Here is a 20,562-nt window from a genome sequence, read left to right as displayed (position 1 = left end):
GTCAATGTTGGCGCTAACGCTTGCACCTACGCCTGTAAACGTGCGTTGGATGATAAAACGTCAGGACACGCATCCGGTTAATGAAATGTGCGTGCGCTGCGTCAAGCGATCAGCCTCTTTTCCATCCAACCACCGAGGAGACAGGACGAGTTTTAGTGTTCGCATCACCCCGCTCACACTCAAAACACCTGTTGAACAATAAACGTAACAAAGCTAAAACTCTAGCAACGTTTCTAGTGAAAATCTCGTGTGAAATTAAGTGTAATGGAAAGTGAGCATAAAGAAGTATCGACGCCTACTGCTAACTTGGCGATCGATCATCAAAAAAGTAGTGGAATCTCGACGCCTCGTGCTATCCTGGCGATTGATGAACCACAGAGGAAGGAAGCGAAGCCCCACGTGGGCAAATACGGATCGGCGATATCGCTTGCTCTGTCTGACAGCAGCGATGACGATCAAGTGAGTGCAAAGTATGAGCAGCGCACGGCAGATGAGCAACGCACTGCAGATGAGGTGTTAAAGAGAAAAAAGGAGCTGGCGATCAAAAAAAGCTCCTCGAGATCGAGCTCGAAATGTTACAACTGGAGAACGAGCACGTGGAAGGTGAACAACGGGATGATACGCAACTATCATCAGACACGCCGTCTACAATGGTATCGGCGGCGATTGCAACACATACAAAAGCAATCCGTAGTACGTCGATTAGCATCGGAGGTGCAGCAAGTTCATCAACGGCAGCCGTATCATCGGGGGAACCGAAGCTATCCAGCACTGCGTTTGAACGCGGCAAGGTGTTTGACCTTACAACCGACCTGGTATTAGGCGCTACGATGAATCCGGCAACCGATACAACCATGAGCAGATCAGCAAACCGGGCAACGGAAGCTGAATCGAGTGTTCCAACGCTGTCCAGCACGGCGTTAGACCGTGGAATGGTGTGCGATCTGACGTTAGATCGTGAACCAACCACGTGCAAGGATGATCAGGTAAGATCACGTGAAGCAGAGCCAACGAGTGAACAAAAAGAAGCAAGAAAGACAATGCCTCGTGATTTACCGTCCTTTTCCGGAGCGCCGGACGATTGGCCACTCTTTATAAGTAGCTACAGACGAAGTAACAAAGTGTGCGGTTATAATAACGAAGAGAATCTAATCCGATTAACACGATGTTTAAAAGGCAAAGCATTAGAAATAGTGAAAGGTCAATTAATATTGCCTGCATCGGTACCACGTGCAATAGAAATACTTAAATTCCATTTTGGAAGGCCGCAGGTAGTAGTTAATGTGTTATTGAACAAAATTAAAGCGACACCCCCAATAAGAACGCATAGGATTGAAACTCTAATGAATTTTGGAGTAGCTGTCGGAAATGCGTGTGACTATCTAACGGCAGCAGAAATGGAAAGCCATTTGTGTAATCCTATACTTCTAGAAGAGCTAGTTGATAGATTACCAGGACATTTGCAATTAGATTGGGCATTGTCAAGCCAATGTTACACAATGGAAACAGGTAAAGAAGTATCAATAAGGGAGTTTAATCGTTTTATTCAGAATCTTGTCGCTGCTGCTAGCAGTTTGAAAACTCGTACGGATGTAGTACAGCCGAAAGTTGAAACCAAAAGGGTGCATGGTCGCGTACAACTACATGATGCGGAAAATCAGGCGAAAATAGTACATTGTGCAATGTGTAAAAAAGACGGACATTAGTTAAGGAAATGTAAAGAATTTGAATCGTTGGAGCTAGTTAAAAAATGGGATGTGGTCAGGCAAACGGGTTTGTGCAGAAAATGTTTGAAACCACATGGAAGAAGACCGTGCAAATTTCCTGTAAAATGTAGGTTAGAAAATTGTTCGAGGGATCACCATCCTCTACTACACGCTCCACCAATTACTAACGCTATTCATAATGCTTATCATGCGGATCCGTTACAATTACTATTTAGAGTAATTCCTGTTACATTGTACAACAAAGACAAACGCGTAGATACGTATGCATTCATAGATGAAGGTTCATCCTTGACACTCATAGACCAATCAATCGCAACCACTTTAGAAATAACAGGTACTAGGGAACCACTTTACCTAAAATGGACCGGTGACGTTACACGCGTTGAGGAAAATTCGGAAATAGTTTCGATGGAAATTTCGGGAAAGAACAAACTAAATGCTATCCATTAAAGAATGTGAGAACGGTAGAAAAACTTAGCTTGTTTGAACAAACCTTAAGCAAACAATTTTTGTCGAAGTTTAAGCATTTTGAAGGAATACCTATCGAACCCTATTACGAACAAGTCCCAAAAATGTTGATAGGTATAGATCATCTGAAAATTGCTGCGCCATTAAAAATCAGAGAAGGCGAGGATTTGCAGCCAATAGCGACAAAAACGCGATTAGGATGGTGCGTCTATGGTGGTAAAGCTTTTGCAACCGAAGATTATCCAAGTTTTCATGTACATGGAACATTCGATACCAACATCAATACACAGCTAAGAATGTATTTCGCGGGTGAAGATTTGGGAACTAAACCAGTGCCATTGCCTGTATCAAAAGAAGAAGAAAGAAGTCGAAAAATCCTTCATGAAACTACTAGGAAAGTAGGAGGAAGATACGAAACAGGTTTATTATGGAAATTTGATGAAGTTGAATTACCTGATAGCTATTGTATGGCGTACAAACGACATAAACAATTGGAACGGAAACTTTTGAAAAATCCTATCATTAGAGAAAATATAACTAACCAATTGCAGGAATATGTACAGAAACAGTATGCGCAAGTAGCCAGTGAAGAAGAACTGACCTCTGTTGAGGAGAGAAAAGTATGGTACCTCCCGATAGGTGTCGTAACCAATCCTAAGAAGCCGAACAAAGTTCGGATTGTATGGGATGCGGCTGCGACAGTAGGTGATGTATCATTAAATAGTATGCTTATGAAGGGGCCTGAAGAACTGATCGTTACAATCCTACCTTCTATATATTTTAGGTTCAGGCAGTATTTGTATGCTGTTAGTGGTGACATTCGAGAAATGTTTCACCAAATCCGAATCAGAGCAGAGGATAAAAATGCTCAACGATTCCTGTGGCAGTCAGATCCGGATAAAGAACCCGACATTTATATATTGGATGTAGCAACCTTTGGTTCTACTTGCTCTACAGCGTCGGCCAGATATGTGAAGGATCTAAATGCACAAACATATGAAAAGGAATATCCTAGAGCATACGAAGCGATAGTCAAGGAACATTTTGTAGATGATTTTGTAGGCAGCTTTGAAACTGTTGATGAGGCCAAAGAGGTTGCCCTACAAGTTAGGTATATACATGCGCAAGGAGGATTTGATTGAGGAATTGGATTTCCAATAATAATGAAATATTATCTCATTTAAAGGAATCGAAGCAGGTTGATGGAAAAACTTTAGGCGTGCAAGGAGATCAGTGGAGTGAAAGGGTGTTAGGTATGTTATGGCTCCCCTTCAGTGACACTCTTGCCTTTTCGACAGCAATTAGTGATGATATAAAGAATTTCATTAAGCTCAAGAGTAGGCCAACCAAAAGACAAGTATTGAGATGTCTTATGAGTATTTTTGATCCATTGGGCATGATTAGCCATTATACAATACAAGGAAAGATATTAATGCAAAACATTTGGCGCAAAAAACTTGAATGGGATGATGAAATAGGTGAAGAACGTTACTCTACATGGAAACGGTGGACAAAACTATTTGATAAATTGTATATATTGAGAATACCTAGGTGTTATTTTGTAGGTGCATCTAGCCAATTGTATAATTCTTTACAGATGCACGTATTTGTTGATGCTAGCGAAGAAGCATACTGTAGTGCAGTATACTTTCGCGTGGAAGGGCGAGGAAAAGTGCAATGCACATTAGTTTCCGCGAAAGCAAAGGTAGCACCTTTGAAAACCTTATCAATACCGAGGTTAGAGTTGTTGGGAGCTGTGCTTGGAACAAGGCTAGCCGAGTTCGTACAAACTCATCATACCATACCTATAACAAAGCGATATTTCTGGAGCGACTCCAACACGGTTCTTTCATGGATTTTTGCGGATCATAGAAAATATAGTGCTTTTGTAGCCTGTCGTGTAAGTGAGATACTCAGTACGACCAATCCAACTGAATGGCGCTATGTGCTTTCGAAGGAAAATGTTGCTGATGACGGCACAAAATGGGGCAAAGAACCGAATATGGACTTTGGATCCAGATGGTTTCAGGGGCCTGATTTCCTGTACAACCCTGAGAATGAGTGGCCACAGCTAAAGACTAATACTTTAGCTTCCGTAGAAGAACTTAAAAGTCAACAACACTTACATGTGTCAAGCGCACCTTCAAATATAATTGAATTTGACAGGTTTAGTAATTTTAGTAGACTTCATCGAACCTTTGGTTGGATTCACCGATTTATTAGTCGTGCTAGATTGCACAAGCACGACAGCAAACACTCACATTTAACCAGAGAGGAATTAGCATTAGCAGAGGAAACAATTTGGAAAATAGTTCAGAAGGAAATCTATCCCATTGAAGTAAGAATTCTTAAGTCCAGTACGGAAAATCAAAGATGTATTCCCAAGGATAGTGCGCTGCAGCAGTTATCACCCTTTATGGGTGAAAAGGGAATTCTACGTTGTGAAGGTAGGATCGAGATGATGGATGATTTAGCATTCGATGTGAAACATCCTATCATACTACCTCGCAAGCATAGAGTAGTTGAACTACTTATTCTATATTATCATCATAATATGAAACATGCTCACCAGGAAACTATAGTAAATGAACTTCGTCAAAAATTCCACATCTCTAGGATGAGGACAGAAGTGAAAAAAGTGATTAGAAATTGCCAGTATTGTAGGATTCGTAAGGCAATTCCACATACACCTCGGATGGCACCTTTGCCACCGGCTCGTCTAGCAGTTTCACATAGGCCATTTACTTACGTCGGTCTGGATTATTTCGGGCCAATTTTAGTCAAAATTGGTAGAAGCAACGTAAAACGATGGGTAGCCTTATTTACGTGCCTCACGATAAGAGCTATCCATCTAGAGGTCGTGCACAGCTTGACCACGGAATCTTGCATTGCAGGCATTAGGAGGTTTATTGGCAGGAGAGGCGCACCTTTGGAAATTTATAGTGACAATGGCACTAATTTTCAGGGCGCTAAGGCTATTTTGCAACAAGAGCTAAATAATATAAACGGTGAATTGTGTCGAACCTTCACGAACACTAATACACAATGGCATTGTATTCCACCAGGAACACCACACATGGGTGGAGCCTGGGAAAGAATGGTCAGATCAGTAAAAGTAGCAATGAAGAGTGTAGCCTTTGATGATCTAAGAAAACTCAATGATGAAGGTTTAAGCACCCTGATAGTTGAAGCAGAATTTTTAGTTAACTCGAGACCGTTGACTTATCTTCCTATAGACTCAGAAGAGGCAGAGGCTTTAACGCCAAACCATTTTTTGCTCGGATCCTCATCGGGAGCAAAGCAACCACCAATAGACTGCATTACATCCGCGTTCAAAATGAAGGAAAATTATGAACTCACTCAGAAGAAAATTAGTATGTTCTGGAGAAGGTGGATAGTAGAATATCTTCCCGTAATAACTCGTCGTACTAAATGGTTCGAAGAAACGGAACCGGTCCAAAAGGGTGATCTAGTTTTCATCGTAGATGAAAAAAGAAAAAACAAGTGGTTGCGAGGGAAGGTGGTGGATGTTTGCCAAGGATACGATGGTAGAATACGTCAGGCTCTAGTCTATACGAAGGAAGGAACATTTAGGAGAGCAATATCTAAATTAGCGAAGATTGATGTACGTTCCTAAGCGTAAATGGAATCACATTGAACATGAACTCACAAAAAGGGAAAATCGAAATATTGAATTGAATAGTTAGAAATTATAAGATTAAATAACTTAGAGGCGGCGTAGGCGAGTTAGTATAAGTGAACTGCGTTATACATTAAAATTGTGTTCATTGATAAGCGAGTTCACGGGAGGGGGTGTGTTGGCGCTAACGCTTGCACCTACGCCTGTAAACGTGCGTTGGATGATAAAACGTCAGGACACGCATCCGGTTAATGAAACGTGCGTGCGCTGCGTCAAGCGATCAGCCTCTTTTCCATCCAACCACCGAGGAGACAGGACGAGTTTTAGTGTTCGCATCACCCCGCTCACACTCAAAACACCTGTTGAACAATAAACGTAACAGTCAAAGTTGGTGGAAACTGGAAGTTTGCAACCAAAGTTGATGATTTCGGTCAAAGTAGATGTTGTTGGTCAAAGTTGGTGGAAACTGGAAGTTTGCAACCAAAGATGATGATTTCGGTCAAAGTAGATGTTTTTGGTCAAAGTTGGTGGAAACTGGAAGTTTGCAACCAAAGATGATGATTTCGGTCAAAGTAGATGTTTTTGGTCAAAGTTGGTGGAAACTGGAAGTTTGCAACCAAAGATGATGATTTCGGTCAAAGTAGATGTTGTTGGTCAAAGTTGGTGGAAACTGGAAGTTTGCAACCAAAGATGATGATTTCGGTCAAAGTAGATGTTTTTGGTCAAAGTTGGTGGAAACTGGAAGTTTGCAACCAAAGATGATGACTTCGGTCAAAGTAGATGTTTTTGGTCAAAGTTGGTGGAAACTGGAAGTTTGCAACCAAAGATGATGATTTCGGTCAAAGTAGATGTTTTTGGTCAAAGTTGGTGGAAACTTGAAGTTTGCAACCAAAGGTGATGATTTCGGTCAAAGTAGATGTTTTTGGTCAAAGTTGGTGGAAACTGGAAGTTTGCAACCAAAGATGATGATTTCGGTCAAAGTAGATGTTTTTGGTCAAAGTTGGTGGAAACTGGAAGTTTGCAACCAAAGATGATGATTTCGGTCAAAGTAGATGTTTTTGGTCAAAGTTGGTGGAAACTGGAAGTTTGCAACCAAAGATGATGATTTCGGTCAAAGTAGATGTTTTTGGTCAAAGTTGGTGGAAACTGGAAGTTTGCAACCAAAGATGATGATTTCGGTCAAAGTAGATGTTTTTGGTCAAAGTTGGTGGAAACTTGAAATTTGCAACCAAATATGATGTTTTCGGTCAAAGTAGATGTTTTTGGTCAAAGTTGGTGGAAACTGGAAGTTTGCAACCAAAGATGATGATTTCGGTCAAAGTAGATGTTTTTGGTCAAAGTTGGTGGAAACTGGAAGTTTGCAACCAAAGATGATGATTAAGGACAAAGTAGATGTTTTTGGTCAAAGTTGGTGGAAACTGGAAGTTTGCAACCAAAGATGATGATTTCGGTCAAAGTAGATGTTTTTGGTCAAAGTTGGTGGAAACTGGAAGTTTGCGACCAAAGATGATGATTTCGGTCAAAGTAGATGTTTTTGGTCAAAGTTGGTGGAAACTGGAAGTTTGCGACTAACGTTGATGTTTTCGGTCAAAGTTGATGTTTTTGGTCAAAGTTGGTGGAAACTTGAAGTTTGCAACCAAGGATGATGATTTCGGTCAAAATAGAAGTTTTTGGTCAAAGTTGGTGGAAACTGGAAGTTTGCAACCAAAGATGATGATTTCGGTCAAAGTAGATGTTTTTGGTCAAAGTTGGTGAAAATTGGAAGTTTGCAACCAAAGATGATGATTTCGGTCAAAGTAGATGTTTTTGGTCAAAGTTGGTGGAAACTGGAAGTTTGCAACCAAAGATGATGATTTCGGTCAAAGTAGATGTTTTTGGTCAAAGTTGGTGGAAACTTGAAGTTTGCGACCAAAGATGATGATTTCGGTCAAAGTAGATGTTTTTGGTCAAAGTTGGTGGAAACTGGAAGTTTGCAACCAAAGATGATGATTTCGGTCATAGTAGATGTTTTTGGTCAAATTTGATGGAAACTCGAGGTTTGCGACCAAAGATGATGATTTCGGTCAAAGTAGATGTTTTTGGTCAAAGTTAGTGGAAACTGGAAGTTTGTGACTAAAGTTGATGTTTTCGGTCAAAGTAGATGTTTTTGGTCAAAGTTGGTGGAAACTGGAAGTTTGCAACCAAGGATGATGATTTCGGTCAAAATAGATGTTTTTGGTCAAAGTTGGTGGAAACTGGAAGTTTGCAACCAAAGATGATGATTTCGGTCAAAGTTGTTGTTTTTGGTCAAAGTTGGTGGAAACTGGAAGTTTGCAACCAAAGATGATGATTTCGGTCAAAGTAGATGTTTTTGGTCAAAGTTGGTGGAAACTCGAGGTTTGCGACCAAAGTTGATGTTTGTGGTCTAAGTTGATGTTTTTGGTCAAAGTTGGTGGAAACTGGAAGTTTGCAACCAAAGATGATGATTTCGGTCAAAGTAGATGTTTTTGGTCAAAGTTGGTGGAAACTGGAAGTTTGCAACCAAAGATGATGATTTCGGTCAAAGTAGATGTTTTTGGTCAAAGTTGGTGGAAACTGGAAGTTTGCAACCAAAGATGATGATTTCGGTCAAAGTAGATGTTTTTGGTCAAAGTTGGTGGAAACTTGAAGTTTGCAACCAAAGGTGATGATTTCGGTCAAAGTAGATGTTTTTGGTCAAAGTTGGTGGAAACTGGAAGTTTGCAACCAAAGATGATGATTTCGGTCAAAGTAGATGTTTTTGGTCAAAGTTGGTGGAAACTGGAAGTTTGCAACCAAAGATGATGATTTCGGTCAAAGTAGATGTTTTTGGTCAAAGTTGGTGGAAACTGGAAGTTTGCAACCAAAGATGATGATTTCGGTCAAAGTAGATGTTTTTGGTCAAAGTTGGTGGAAACTGGAAGTTTGCAACCAAAGATGATGATTTCGGTCAAAGTAGATGTTTTTGGTCAAAGTTGGTGGAAACTTGAAATTTGCAACCAAAGATGATGTTTTCGGTAAAAGTAGATGTTTTTGGTCAAAGTTGGTGGAAACTGGAAGTTTGCAACCAAAGATGATGATTTCGGTCAAAGTAGATGTTTTTGGTCAAAGTTGGTGGAAACTGGAAGTTTGCAACCAAAGATGATGATTAAGGACAAAGTAGATGTTTTTGGTCAAAGTTGGTGGAAACTGGAAGTTTGCAACCAAAGATGATGATTTCGGTCAAAGTAGATGTTTTTGGTCAAAGTTGGTGGAAACTGGAAGTTTGCGACCAAAGATGATGATTTCGGTCAAAGTAGATGTTTTTGGTCAAAGTTGGTGGAAACTGGAAGTTTGCGACTAAAGTTGATGTTTTCGGTCAAAGTTGATGTTTTTGGTCAAAGTTGGTGGAAACTGGAAGTTTGCAACCAAGGATGATGATTTCGGTCATAGTAGATGTTTTTGGTCAAAGTTGGTGGAAACTGGAAGTTTGCAACCAAAGATGATGTTTTCGGTAAAAGTTGATGTTTTTGGTCAAAGTTGGTGGAAACTCGAGGTATGCGACCAAAGTTGATGTTTGTGGTCAAAGTTGATGTTTTTGGTCAAAGTTGGTGGAAACTGGAAGTTTGCAACCAAAGATGATGATTTCGGTCAAAGTAGATGTTTTTGGTCAAAGTTGGTGGAAACTGGAAGTTTGCAACCAAAGATGATGAATTCGGTCAAAGTAGATGTTTTTGGTCAAAGTTGGTGGAAACTGGAAGTTTGCAACCAAAGATGATGATTTCGGTCATAGTAGATGTTTTTGGTCAAATTTGATGGAAACTCGAGGTTTGCGACCAAAGATGATGATTTCGGTCAAAGTAGATGTTTTTGGTCAAAGTTGGTGGAAACTGGAAGTTTGTGACTAAAGTTGATGTTTTCGGTCAAAGTAGATGTTTTTGGTCAAAGTTAGTGGAAACTGGAAGTTTGCAACCAAGGATGATGATTTCGGTCAAAATAGATGTTTTTGGTCAAAGTTGGTGGAAACTGGAAGTTTGCAACCAAAGATGATGATTTCGGTCAAAGTTGTTGTTTTTGGTCAAAGTTGGTGGAAACTGGAAGTTTGCAACCAAAGATGATGATTTCGGTCAAAGTAGATGTTTTTGGTCAAAGTTGGTGGAAACTCGAGGTATGCGACCAAAGTTGATGTTTGTGGTCAAATTTGATGTTTTTGGTCAAAGTTGGTGGAAACTGGAAGTTTGCAACCAAAGATGATGATTTCGGTCAAAGTAGATGTTTTTGGTCAAAGTTGGTGGAAACTGGAAGTTTGCAACCAAAGATGATGATTTCGGTCAAAGTAGATGTTTTTGGTCAAAGTTGGTGGAAACTGGAAGTTTGCAACCAAAGATGATGATTTCGGTCAAAGTAGATGTTTTTGGTCAAATTTGATGGAAACTCGAGGTTTGCGACCAAAGATGATGATTTCGGTCAAAGTAGATGTTTTTGGTCAAAGTTGGTGGAAACTGGAAGTTTGTGACTAAAGTTGATGTTTTCGGTCAAAGTAGATGTTTTTGGTCAAAGTTGGTGGAAACTGGAAGTTTGCAACCAAAGATGATGATTTCGGTCAAAATAGATGTTTTTGGTCAAAGTTGGTGGAAACTGGAAGTTTGCAACCAAAGATGATGATTTCGGTCAAAGTTGATGATTTTGGTCAAAGTTGGTGGAAACTGGAAGTTTGCAACCAAAGATGATGATTTCGGTCTAAGTAGATGTTTTTGGTCAAAGTTGGTGGAATCTGGAAGTTTGCAACCAAAGATGATGATTTCGGTCAAAGTAGATGTTTTTTTTTTCAAAGTTGGTGGAAACTTGAAGTTTACAACCAAAGATGATGATTTCGGTCAAAGTAGATGTTTCTGGTCAAAGTTGGTGGAAACTTGAAGTTTGCAACCAAAGATGATGTTTTCGGTAAAAGTTGATGTTTTTGGTCAAAGTTGGTGGAAACTCGAGGTATGCGACCAAAGTTTATGATTGTGGTCAAAGTTGATGTTTTTGGTCAAAGTTGTTGAAAAATGGAGGTTTCCAACCAAAGATGATGATTTCGGTCAAAGTAGATGTTTTTGGTCAAAGTTGGTGGAAACTGGAAGTTTGCGACCAAAGTTGATGTTTTCGGTCAAAGTTGATGATTTTGGTCAAAGTTGGTGGAAACTGGAAGTTTGCAACCAAAGATGATGATTTCGGTCAAAGTAGATGTTTTTGGTCAAAGTTGGTGGAAACTGGAAGTTTGCAACCAAAGATGATGATTTCGGTCAAAGTAGATGTTTTTGGTCAAAGTTGGTGGAAACTGGAAGTTTGCAACCAAAGATGATGATTTCGGTCAAAGTAGATGTTTTTGGTCAAAGTTGGTGGAAACTGGAAGTTTGCAACCAAAGATGATGATTTCGGTCAAAGTAGATGTTTTTGGTCAAAGTTAGTGGAAACTGGAAGTTTGCGACTAAAGTTGATGTTTTCGGTCAAAGTAGATGTTTTTGATCAAAGTTGGTGGAAACTGGAAGTTTGCAAAAAAGGATGATGATTTCGGTCAAAATAGATGTTTTTGGTCAAAGTTGGTGGAAACTGGAAGTTTGCAACCAAAGATGATGATTTCGGTCAAAGTTGATGTTTTTGGTCAAAGTTGGTGGAAACTTGAAGTTTGCAACCAAAGATGATGTTTTCGGTAAAAGTTGATGTTTTTGGTTAAAGTTGGTGGAAACTGGAAGTTTGCAACCAAAGATGATGATTTCGGTCAAAGTAGATGTTTTTGGTCAAAGTTGGTGGAAACTTTAAGTTTGCAACCAAAGATGATGATTAAGGTCAAAGTAGATGTTTTTGGTCAAAGTTGGTGGAAACTGGAAGTTTGCAACCAAAGATGATGATTTCGGTCAAAGTAGATGTTTTTGGTCAAAGTTGGTGGAAACTGGAAGTTTGCAACCAAAGATGATGATTTCGGTCAAAGTAGATGTTTTTGGTCAAAGTTGGTGGAAACTTGAAGTTTGCAACCAAAGGTGATGATTTCGGTCAAAGTAGATGTTTTTGGTCAAAGTTGGTGGAAACTGGAAGTTTGCAACCAAAGATGATGATTTCGGTCAAAGTAGATGTTTTTGGTCAAAGTTGGTGGAAACTGGAAGTTTGCAACCAAAGATGATGATTTCGGTCAAAGTAGATGTTTTTGGTCAAAGTTGGTGGAAACTGGAAGTTTGCAACCAAAGATGATGATTTCGGTCAAAGTAGATGTTTTTGGTCAAAGTTGGTGGAAACTGGAAGTTTGCAACCAAAGATGATGATTTCGGTCAAAGTAGATGTTTTTGGTCAAAGTTGGTGGAAACTTGAAATTTGCAACCAAAGATGATGTTTTCGGTCAAAGTAGATGTTTTTGGTCAAAGTTGGTGGAAACTGGAAGTTTGCAACCAAAGATGATGATTTCGGTCAAAGTAGATGTTTTTGGTCAAAGTTGGTGGAAACTGGAAGTTTGCAACCAAAGATGATGATTAAGGACAAAGTAGATGTTTTTGGTCAAAGTTGGTGGAAACTGGAAGTTTGCAACCAAAGATGATGATTTCGGTCAAAGTAGATGTTTTTGGTCAAAGTTGGTGGAAACTGGAAGTTTGCGACCAAAGATGATGATTTCGGTCAAAGTAGATGTTTTTGGTCAAAGTTGGTGGAAACTGGAAGTTTGCGACCAAAGTTGATGTTTTCGGTCAAAGTTGATGTTTTTGGTCAAAGTTGGTGGAAACTTGAAGTTTGCAACCAAAGATGATGATTTCGGTCAAAGTAGATGTTTTTGGTCAAAGTTGGTGGAAACTGGAAGTTTGCAACCAAAGATGATGTTTTCGGTAAAAGTTGATGTTTTTGGTCAAAGTTGGTGGAAACTCGAGGTATGCGACCAAAGTTGATGTTTGTGGTCAAAGTTGATGTTTTTGGTCAAAGTTGGTGGAAACTGGAAGTTTGCAACCAAAGATGATGATTTCGGTCAAAGTAGATGTTTTTGGTCAAAGTTGGTGGAAACTGGAAGTTTGCAACCAAAGATGATGAATTCGGTCAAAGTAGATGTTTTTGGTCAAAGTTGGTGGAAACTGGAAGTTTGCAACCAAAGATGATGATTTCGGTCATAGTAGATGTTTTTGGTCAAAGTTGGTGGAAACTCGAGGTTTGCGACCAAAGATGATGATTTCGGTCAAAGTAGATGTTTTTGGTCAAAGTTGGTGGAAACTGGAAGTTTGTGACTAAAGTTGATGTTTTCGGTCAAAGTAGATGTTTTTGGTCAAAGTTAGTGGAAACTGGAAGTTTGCAACCAAGGATGATGATTTCGGTCAAAATAGATGTTTTTGGTCAAAGTTGGTGGAAACTGGAAGTTTGCAACCAAAGATGATGATTTCGGTCAAAGTTGTTGTTTTTGGTCAAAGTTGGTGGAAACTGGAAGTTTGCAACCAAAGATGATGATTTCGGTCAAAGTAGATGTTTTTGGTCAAAGTTGGTGGAAACTCGAGGTATGCGACCAAAGTTGATGTTTTTGGTCAAAGTTGATGTTTTTGGTCAAAGTTGGTGGAAACTGGAAGTTTGCAACCAAAGATGATGATTTCGGTCAAAGTAGATGTTTTTGGTCAAAGTTGGTGGAAACTGGAAGTTTGCAACCAAAGATGATGATTTCGGTCAAAGTAGATGTTTTTGGTCAAAGTTGGTGGAAACTGGAAGTTTGCAACCAAAGATGATGATTTCGGTCAAAGTAGATGTTTTTGGTCAAATTTGATGGAAACTCGAGGTTTGCGACCAAAGATGATGATTTCGGTCAAAGTAGATGTTTTTGGTCAAAGTTGGTGGAAACTGGAAGTTTGTGACTAAAGTTGATGTTTTCGGTCAAAGTAGATGTTTTTGGTCAAAGTTGGTGGAAACTGGAAGTTTGCAACCAAGGATGATGATTTCGGTCAAAATAGATGTTTTTGGTCAAAGTTGGTGGAAACTGGAAGTTTGCAACCAAAGATGATGATTTCGGTCAAAGTTGATGATTTTGGTCAAAGTTGGTGGAAACTGGAAGTTTGCAACCAAAGATGATGATTTCGGTCTAAGTAGATGTTTTTGGTCAAAGTTGGTGGAATCTGGAAGTTTGCAACCAAAGATGATGATTTCGGTCAAAGTAGATGTTTTTTTTTCAAAGTTGGTGGAAACTTGAAGTTTACAACCAAAGATGATGATTTCGGTCAAAGTAGATGTTTCTGGTCAAAGTTGGTGGAAACTTGAAGTTTGCAACCAAAGATGATGTTTTCGGTAAAAGTTGATGTTTTTGGTCAAAGTTGGTGGAAACTCGAGGTATGCGACCAAAGTTTATGATTGTGGTCAAAGTTGATGTTTTTGGTCAAAGTTGTTGAAAAATGGAGGTTTCCAACCAAAGATGATGATTTCGGTCAAAGTAGATGTTTTTGGTCAAAGTTGGTGGAAACTGGAAGTTTGCGACTAAAGTTGATGTTTTCGGTCAAAGTTGATGATTTTGGTCAAAGTTGGTGGAAACTGGAAGTTTGCAACCAAAGATGATGATTTCGGTCAAAGTAGATGTTTTTGGTCAAAGTTGGTGGAAACTGGAAGTTTGCAACCAAAGATGATGATTTCGGTCAAAGTAGATGTTTTTGGTCAAAGTTGGTGGAAACTGGAAGTTTGCAACCAAAGATGATGATTTCGGTCAAAGTAGATGTTTTTGGTCAAAGTTGGTGGAAACTGGAAGTTTGCAACCAAAGATGATGATTTCGGTCAAAGTAGATGTTTTTGGTCAAAGTTAGTGGAAACTGGAAGTTTGCGACTAAAGTTGATGTTTTCGGTCAAAGTAGATGTTTTTGGTCAAAGTTGGTGGAAACTGGAAGTTTGCAAAAAAGGATGATGATTTCGGTCAAAATAGATGTTTTTGGTCAAAGTTGGTGGAAACTGGAAGTTTGCAACCAAAGATGATGATTTCGGTCAAAGTTGATGTTTTTGGTCAAAGTTGGTGGAAACTTGAAGTTTGCAACCAAAGATGATGTTTTCGGTCAAAGTTGATGTTTTTGGTTAAAGTTGGTGGAAACTGGAAGTTTGCAACCAAAGATGATGATTTCGGTCAAAGTAGATGTTTTTGGTCAAAGTTGGTGGAAACTTTAAGTTTGCAACCAAAGATGATGATTAAGGTCAAAGTAGATGTTTTTGGTCAAAGTTGGTGGAAACTGGAAGTTTGCAACCAAAGATGATGATTTCGGTCAAAGTTGATGTTTTTGGTCAAAGTTGGTGAAAAATTGAAGTTTGCGAAAAAAGTTGATGTTTTCGGTCAAAGTTGATGTTTTTGGTCAAAGTTGGTAGAAACTTGAAGTTTGCGACCAAAGATGATGATTTCGGTCAAAGTTGATGTTTTTGGTCAAAGTTGGTGGAAACTGAAAGTTTGCAACCAAAGATGATGATTTCGGTCAAAGTAGATGTTTTTGGTCAAAGTTGGTGGAAACAGGAAGTTTGCAACCAAAGTTGATGTTTTCGGTCAAAGTAGATGTTTTTGGTCAAGTTGGTGAAAACTGGAAGTTTGCAACCAAAGATGATGATTTCGGTCAAAGTTGATGTTTTTGGTCAAAGTTGGTGGAAACTGGAAGTTTGCAACCAAAGATGATGATTTCGGTCAAAGTAGATGTTTTTGGTCAAAGTTGGTGGAAACTGGAAGTTTGCAACCAAAGATGATGATTTCGGTCAAAGTAGATGTTTTTGGTCAAAGTTGGTGGAAACTGGAAGTTTGCAACCAAAGATGATGATTTCGGTCAAAGTAGATGTTTTTGGTCAAAGTTAGTGGAAACTGGAAGTTTGCGACTAAAGTTGATGTTTTCGGTCAAAGTAGATGTTTTTGATCAAAGTTGGTGGAAACTGGAAGTTTGCAAAAAAGGATGATGATTTCGGTCAAAATAGATGTTTTTGGTCAAAGTTGGTGGAAACTGGAAGTTTGCAACCAAAGATGATGATTTCGGTCAAAGTTGATGTTTTTGGTCAAAGTTGGTGGAAACTTGAAGTTTGCAACCAAAGATGATGTTTTTGGTCAAAGTTGATGTTTTTGGTTAAAGTTGGTGGAAACTGGAAGTTTGCAACCAAAGATGATGATTTCGGTCAAAGTAGATGTTTTTGGTCAAAGTTGGTGGAAACTTTAAGTTTGCAACCAAAGATGATGATTAAGGTCAAAGTAGATGTTTTTGTTCAAAGTTGGTGGAAACTGGAAGTTTGCAACCAAAGATGATGATTTCGGTCAAAGTTGATGTTTTTGGTCAAAGTTGGTGGAAACTTGAAGTTTGCGAAAAAAGTTGATGTTTTCGGTCAAAGTTGATGTTTTTGGTCAAAGTTGGTAGAAACTTGAAGTTTGCGACCAAAGATGATGATTTCGGTCAAAGTTGATGTTTTTGGTCAAAGTTGGTGGAAACTGAAAGTTTGCAACCAAAGATGATGATTTCGGTCAAAGTAGATGTTTTTGGTCAAAGTTGGTGGAAACAGGAAGTTTGCAACCAAAGTTGATGTTTTCGGTCAAAGTAGATGTTTTTGGTCAAATTGGTGAAAACTGGAAGTTTGCAACCAAAGATGATGATTTCGGTCAAAGTTGATGTTTTTGGTCAAAGTTGGTGGAAACTGGAAGTTTGCAACCAAAGATGATGTTTTCGGTCAAAGTTGATGTTTTTTTCAAAGTTGGTGGAAACTGGAAGTTTGCAACCAAAGATGATGTTTTTGGTCAAAGTAGATGTTTTTGGTCAAAGTTGGTGGAAACTGGAAGTTTGCAACCAAAGATGATGATTTCGGTCAAAGTAGATGTTTTTGGTCAAAGTTGGTGGAAACTGGAAGTTGGCAACCAAAGTTGATGTTTTCGGTCAAAGTTGATGTTTTTGGTCAAGTTGGTGGAAACTGGAAGTTTGCAAACAAAGATGATGATTTCGGTCAAAGCTGATGTTTTTGGTCAAAGTTGGTGGAAACTGGAAGTTTGCAACCAAAGTTGATGGTTTTGGTCAAAGTTGGTAGAAACTTGAAGTTTGCGACCAAAGATGATGTTTTCATTCAATGTTGATGTTTTTGGTCAAAGTTGGTGGAAACTTGAAGTTTGCGACCAAAGATGACGTTTTCGGTCAAAGTAGATGTTTTTGGTCAAAGTTGGTGGAAACTCGAGGTTTGTGATCAAAGATGATGATTTCGGTCAAAGTAGATGTTTTTCGTCAAAGTTGGTGGAAACTCGAGGTTTGCGACCAAAGTTGATGATTTCGGTCAAAGTTGATGTTTTTGGTCAAAGTTGGTAGAAACTCGAGGTTTGCGACCAAAGATGATGATTTCGGTCAAAGTAGATGTTTTTGGTCAAAGTTGGTGGAAACTGGAAGTTTGCAACCAAAGATGATGATTTCGGTCAAAGTAGATGTTTTTGGTCAAAGTTGGTGGAAACTCGAGGTTTGCGACCAAAGATGATGATTTCGGTCAAAGTAGATGTTTTTGGTCATAGTTGGTGGAAACTGGAAGTTTGCAACCAAAGATGATGATTTCGGTCAAAGTAGATGTTTTTGGTCAAAGTTGGTGGAAACTGGAAGTTTGCGACCAAAGATGATGATTTCGGTCAAAGTTGATGTTTTTGGTAAAAGTTGGTGGAAACTCGAGGTTTGCGACCAAAGATGATGATTTCGGTCAAAGTAGATGTTTTTGGTCAAAGTTGGTGGAAACTCAAGGTTTGCAACCAAAGATGATGATTTCGGTCAAAGTTGATGTTTTTGGTCAAAGTTGGTGGAAACAGGAAGTTTGCAACCAAAGATGATGATTTCGGTCAAAGTTGATGTTTTTGGTCAAAGTTGGTGGAAACAGGAAGTTTGCAACCAAAGATGATGATTTCGGTCAAAGTTGATGTTTTTGGTCAAAGTTGGTGGAAACTCGAGGTTTGCAACCAAAGATGATGATTTCGGTCAAAGTTGATGTTTTTGGTCAAAGTTGGTGGCCACTGGAAGTTTGCAACCAAAGATGATGATTTCGGTCAAAGTTGATGTTTTTGGTCAAAGTTGGTGGAAACTCGAGGTTTGCAACCAAAGATGATGATTTCGGTCAAAGTTGATGTTTTTGGTCAAAGTTGGTGGAAACTCGAGGTTTGCGACCAAAGATGATGATTTCGGTCAAAGTAGATGTTTTTGGTCAAAGTTGGTGGAAACTGGAAGTTTGCAACCAAAGATGATGATTTCGGTCAAAGTAGATGTTTTTGGTCAAAGTTGGTGGAAACTCAAGGTTTGCGACCAAAGATGATGATTTCGGTCAAAGTAGATGTTTTTGGTCAAAGTTGGTGGAAACTCAAGGTTTGCAACCAAAGATGATGATTTCGGTCAAAGTTGATGTTTTTGGTCAAAGTTGGTGGAAACAGGAAGTTTGCAACCAAAGATGATGATTTCGGTCAAAGTTGATGTTTTTGGTCAAAGTTGGTGGAAACAGGAAGTTTGCAACCAAAGATGATGATTTCGGTCAAAGTAGATGTTTTTGGTCAAAGTTGGTGGAAACTCAAGGTTTGCAACCAAAGATGATGATTTCGGTCAAAGTTGATGTTTTTGGTCAAAGTTGGTGGAAACAGGAAGTTTGCAACCAAAGATGATGATTTCGGTCAAAGTTGATGTTTTTGGTCAAAGTTGGTGGAAACAGGAAGTTTGCAACCAAAGATGATGATTTCGGTCAAAGTTGATGTTTTTGGTCAAAGTTGGTGGAAACTCGAGGTTTGCAACCAAAGATGATGATTTCGGTCAAAGTTGATGTTTTTGGTCAAAGTTGGTGGCCACTGGAAGTTTGCAACCAAAGATGATGATTTCGGTCAAAGTTGATGTTTTTGGTCAAAGTTGGTGGAAACTCGAGGTTTGCAACCAAAGATGATGATTTCGGTCAAAGTTGATGTTTTTGGTCAAAGTTGGTGGAAACTCGAGGTTTGCAACCAAAGATGATGATTTCGGTCAAAGTAGATGTTTTTGGTCAAAGTTGGTGGAAACTGGAAGTTTGCAACCAAAGATGATGATTTCGGTGAAAGTAGATGTTTTTGGTCAAAGTTGGTGGAAACTTGAAGTTTGCAACCAAAGTTGATGTTTTCGGTCAAAGTAGATGTTTTTGGTTAAAGTTGGTGGAAACTCGAGGTTTGCGACCAAAGTTGATGTTTTCGGTCAAAGTAGATGTTTTTGGTCAAAGTTGGTGGAAACTTGAAGTTTGCAACCAAAGATGATGATTTCGGTCAAAGTAGATGTTTTTGGTCAAAGTTGGTGGAAACTGGAAGTTTGCAACCAAAGATGATGATTTCGGTCAAAGTAGATGTTTTTGGTCAAAGTTGGTGGAAACTTGAAGTTTGCAACCAAAGATGATGATTTCGGTCAAAGTAGATGTTTTTGGTCAAAGTTGGTGGAAACTGGAAGTTTGCAACCAAAGATGATGATTTCGGTCAAAGTAGATGTTTTTGGTCAAAGTTGGTGGAAACTCGAGGTTTGCGACCAAAGATGATGATTTCGGTCAAAGTAGATGTTTTTGGTCAAAGTTGGTAGAAACTGGAAGTTTGCAACCAAAGATGATGATTTCGGTCAAAGTAGATGTTTTTGGTCAAAGTTGGTGGAAACTTGAAGTTTGCAACCAAAGATGATGATTTCGGTCAAAGTAGATGTTTTTGGTCAAAGTTGGTGGAAACTGGAAGTTTGCAACCAAAGATGATGATTTCGGTCAAAGTAGATGTTTTTGGTCAAAGTTGGTGGAAACTTGAAGTTTGCGGCCAAAGATGATGATTTCGGTCAAAGTAGATGTTTTTGGTCAAAGTTGGTGGAAACTGGAAGTTTGCAACCAAAGATGATGATTTCGGTCAAAGTAGATGTTTTTGGTCAAAGTTGGTGGAAACTCGAGGTTTGCGACCAAAGATGATGATTTCGGTCAAAGTAGATGTTTTTGGTCAAAGTTGGTGGAAACTGGAAGTTTGCAACCAAAGATGATGATTTCGGTCAAAGTAGATGTTTTTGGTCAAAGTTGGTGGAAACTTGAAGTTTGCGACCAAAGTTGATGATTTCGGTCAAAGTAGATGTTTTTGGTCAAAGTTGGTGGAAACTCGAGGTTTGCGACCAAAGATGATGATTTCGGTCAAAGTAGATGTTTTTGGTCAAAGTTGGTGGAAACTGGAAGTTTGCAACCAAAGATGATGATTTCGGTCAAAGTAGATGTTTTTGGTCAAAGTTGGTGGAAACTCGAGGTTTGCAACCAAAGATGATGATTTCGGTCAAAGTAGATGTTTTTGGTCAAAGTTGGTGGAAACTCGAGGTTTGCGACCAAAGTTGATGTTTTCGGTCAAAGTAGATTGTTGGGGGACTTGCTTCACCGATAGTTCAAGTGCGACTCTTTCTTTATTTTCTCGCTCTTAGCTTCCTTGCGCTTCTGCCGGTTTAATACCGTGGGTTGAGATGTCAACCACCAAACGATTACCCAGTTAACAAAAATAACTAACATAGCCGCCCCCCGTGGAACAATCAGGTTCCACCCTAACCCTGGTTTTCCGTTTCCTTTTGTCCTGGTAGTACACATATTCTGTTAATCGCCCGGCGGTACAAACCCTCTTTTGTTTTTACGTCCACAACCCTGATAAGCCCATCCTCTCCCGGGTAGACCTTAACGATTCTACCGTAACGCCATTTGAGAGGAGGAAGATTATCTTCCTTCACTAGGACCATCGTACCCTCACGGATGTTGTCACGTTTTTTCGTCCATTTAGTACGCGGCTGCAACCCGGATAAG

The 20,562-nt window shown here is 39.3% G+C and overlaps 1 long non-coding RNA gene across 1 annotated transcript; it reads left to right on the top strand.

Moving 5' to 3' along the window:
* The first annotated feature begins 7,975 nt into the window (after window positions 1-7,975).
* LOC125773065 (uncharacterized) lies at window positions 7,976-20,125 on the top strand. The gene is made up of 6 exons (XR_007419878.1): window positions 7,976-8,497; window positions 11,764-12,701; window positions 17,032-17,235; window positions 17,848-18,051; window positions 18,936-19,887; window positions 20,092-20,125. It is a non-coding gene; the product is annotated as an uncharacterized LOC125773065 (long non-coding RNA).
* The last annotated feature ends 437 nt before the right edge of the window (window positions 20,126-20,562 follow it).

The sequence above is a fragment of the Anopheles funestus genome, assembly GCF_943734845.2.
Source record: "Anopheles funestus chromosome X unlocalized genomic scaffold, idAnoFuneDA-416_04 X_unloc_2, whole genome shotgun sequence".
NCBI classification, from domain to species: domain Eukaryota; kingdom Metazoa; phylum Arthropoda; class Insecta; order Diptera; family Culicidae; genus Anopheles; species Anopheles funestus.
The sequence above is the reverse complement of the archived record's forward strand: the minus strand, read 5'-3'. Positions and strand labels throughout refer to the sequence as shown.